At 45.0% G+C, this 3,697-nt stretch overlaps 1 pseudogene; it reads left to right on the forward strand.

The window, feature by feature from the left end:
- Positions 1-347: 347 nt before the first annotated feature.
- Positions 348-1,635, forward strand: LOC129036448 (sin3 histone deacetylase corepressor complex component SDS3-like; annotated as a pseudogene).
- The last annotated feature ends 2,062 nt before the right edge of the window (positions 1,636-3,697 follow it).

A 3,697-nucleotide genomic window follows, 5' to 3' on the forward strand; every position in this document is an offset into this window, starting at 1 on the left:
AGGTCAGGCGTTCGAGACCAGCCTGGCCAACATGGTGAAACCCCATCTCTACGGAAAATACAAAAATTAGCCGGGTGTGGTGGTGGATGCCTGTAATCGCAGTTATTCAGAAGGCTGAGGCAGGAGAATTGCTTGACCCCGGGAGGCAGAGGTTGCAGTGAGCTGAGATTGCGCCACTGCACTGTAGCCTGGGCAGCAGGAGTGAAACTCCACCTTGGAAAAAAAAAAGTTGGTGGGGGGCGGAGCTCGGCGGAGACGGGGAAGGAGTCCCCGTGGCTGCCGCTCCTCGAGTTGGGGCCTCCCTCGGACACTGCCAGGCAGACGGCGAGTACTGAGCGTGGGTGGCCGCGGTGTCCGTGGGCCACGCTCAGCTGCGGTCAGAGGCGACATGAGTGCCGCGGGGCTGCTGGCCCCGGCCCCGGCCCGGGCTGGAGCGGACCGAGTACTACCCCGAGGAGGACGAAGAGCTGGAGAGCGCCAAGGACGACGAGCGCAGCTGTCGGGCCGCGAGTTGGACGAAGACACTGAGGATGCTACTGAAACTGACCTGGCAAAGCATGATGAAGAAGACTATGTAGAAGTGAAGGAACAGATGTATCAGGACAAACTGGCTTCTCTCAAGAGGCAGTTGCAACAACTACAAGAAGGTACATTACAGGAATATCAGAAGAGAATGAAAAAACTAGATCAGCAGTACAAAGAGAGGACACGGAATGCTGAACTCTCCCTCCAGCTGGAAACTGAACAAGTGGAAGGAAATTACATAAAGAAGGCAGCAGTGAAAGAATTTGAAGACAAGAAGGTTGAGCTGAAAGAGAACCCGATTGCTGAGCTAGAAGAAGAGAAGAAAATGATTGAAAACGAAAAGCTGACAATGGAACTGAATGGAGATTCTATGCAGGTGAGACCTATCCTGACCAGCAAGTTGAGGAGGTGACCAAATGATCCCGTCCCCATCCCAGATGAGAGGAGAAAACCTGCTCCAGCCCAGCGAAACTGTGTGTTAACAGATGAACAGATCATGGAGGATCTGAGAACATTAAATAAGCTTAAGTCACCAAAGAGACCAGCATCTCCATCCTCTCCTGAGCACTTGCCTGGACACCCACCAAATCTCCAGCCCAGAGGTTTGAAGCTCAGATAGAAGATGGCAAACTGTACTATGACAAAAGATGGTACCACAAGAGCCAGGCCATCTATCTGGAGTCAAAGGACAACCAGAAACTGAGCTGCGTGATCAGTTCTGTAGGAGCTAGTGAGATCTGGGTGAGAAAGACAAGTGACAGCACCAAGGGGCCAGCTTCAGCGCGGGCTCTTCGTCATCCGCCGGCGCTCAGCTTCTTGACTTTCTACAGTGCTCTTCTCTTGACCCTTTTTCTGGAGTGGGTTTTATTTTTGTTTTGTTTTGTTTTCTTCTTAACAGAAAAATGTTAACTTACTGGGAGTAGCTACTCAGCCTTAGAAATGGAGAGCACTGTCGTGGATTCTTTAAGGCACTTTTGTGGCCATCCACTTCCAACTTTGTCAGTCTTTTCTGCCTCAACTTCTTCCAGACATCAGTCACCATGAGACTGTTTTACTTTCAGGAGTATTGGGGAGTTTGATTTACTTTCCTTTTATTTCTTTATTTTTTGCTTATACTTGTTTTTGAAAACCTCCTCTGAGTTTGAAGGGACAGCTATTTTTATTAATTATCTTTAAGTCTCTCTGTCATGGAGAAGAGCAGGAAGGGATACACTGTCCAGTGCATTTTCATTAGTGGATCACGTAGCTACTTTCCCTGTCAAGTCCAATTCACTATTTCCCCAGAAGCTTGGGGCAGAGGTCCTAGCAGAAGGCGATGAATTCTCCTGGCTCTCAGCCTTCTCGGAGAAATAAATGCTTTGTGTAACATCTGGCGCACACCATCCATTCCACTGGCTGAGCGATGGAAAAGCTTGCCTGGGAGACTCTGTGCACTGAAGTAAATGGGGTTGGGGGAGGGGACACTTCATATTTATAATGTACTGAAGGTACCATATTTTAAATATTTAATGCAGGTGATTTATTCAAACATTTGTTCTAGCTGAAGCTGGAATAAGCAGTGGTCATTTCAGAAGTTTTCATTTGTAATTCCTTCCTCTCCCTTGTTCCCAAGTAGGTAGTAGTAAGTATGTGCCACGGGCTGATTATCTGGGTAATCTCTTACGGGTGGGAGGTGAGATTGATAGTGCAGTAATCAGTGATCTATAGACCCTCATGCACGATTCCAGTTTCACTCTTGTGGCTGACGCCATCATTGCACATCAGCCATTCCAAACCTGCAGAGAACTTTGTTGTCAGGCCCTGAGCACTCAGAGCTTCATTTGGCCCAGGTTGAAGACAAGGAAAGCTCTGCCGTGGCTGCCTCTGGACTGACACCCTCCCTAATGAGTCCTGATGAAACAGCCTTTCCTACATCCTTCCCTCATTCCCATGATTGGAGAAATGATTCATTGGGTGATGAGTGTTGGGGTTTTCTATACTCATGTTGCCATCTTGAGATGTTTAAAAAATTTGGGGTTAGAGCAACTGTTAGCATCTCTATGGGCAATCAGTAGAACTTACACATTCTAGGAAATCTTTCTTTGTAAGTAATTCTTTTGGTCTCAAGTGATTCCCTTCATGTTGTCTCTTGACATACAAACCCCAAAGCAAGTTGAGGGGTTGTGATGACAATTAAATCACCTTCTCTGAAGTTCTGGCTCTACAGAGACCAGAACTTACTGACTTGTACAGACTTGTACAAGTAAAGACTTATACAGATAGGTTTTTGTTTTAACTTATAATCTGTTTTTTCCTCTTTTTTTTTTTTTTTTTTCTGGTGTTGGAGTCTTATTTAGAAAACAGGATAAATGACACTGTTATAAAAAAAAAAATTATCTCCAATCGAGAGAAAACCACTATTACCATGTTTTGTGTTCCTTTCCAAAATATTTTATGAATAAACAATTGTTCAGTCAAATTTATTTTTATTTTATTTTTTATATATATATTTTTATTATACTTTAAATTCTAGGGTACATGTGCACAACGCACAGGTTTGTTACATATGTATACATGTGTCATGTTGGTGTGCTGCACCCATTAACTCGTCATTTACATTAGGCATATCTCCTGAGGCGATCCCTCCCCCCTCCTCCCACCCCACAACAGGCCCCGGTGTGTGATGTTCCCCTTCCTGTGTCCAAGCGTTCTCATTGTTCAATTCCCACCTATGAGTGAGAACATGCAGTGTTTGGTTTTTCGTCCTTGCGATAGTTTGCTGAGAATGATGGTTTCCAGCTTCATCCATGTCCCTATAAAGGACATGAACTCATCATTTTTTATGGCTGCATAGTATTCCATGGTGTATATGTGCCACATTTTCTTAATCCAGTCTATCATTGTTGGACATTTGGGTTGGTTCCAAGTCTTTGCTATTGTGAGTAGTGCCTCAATGTGAGACCTTATACCGAAGCATGCATCACATTACCTATAAAAGTGTCTGATCTCCTCTTTTCCTATTTAAATGCCCTTTATTCATTTCTCTTGTCTGGTTGCTGTGGCCAGGATTTCTGATGTTGAAAAGGAGTGGTGAGAGAGGTGATCCTTATTTGTGCTGGTTTTCAAGGGGAATGCTTCCACCTTTTGTCCATTCAGTACGATGTTGGCTGTGGGTTTGTGACAGATGGCTCTT

This window comes from Pongo pygmaeus, chromosome 4, assembly GCF_028885625.2.
Source record: "Pongo pygmaeus isolate AG05252 chromosome 4, NHGRI_mPonPyg2-v2.0_pri, whole genome shotgun sequence".
Classification (NCBI taxonomy): domain Eukaryota; kingdom Metazoa; phylum Chordata; class Mammalia; order Primates; family Hominidae; genus Pongo; species Pongo pygmaeus.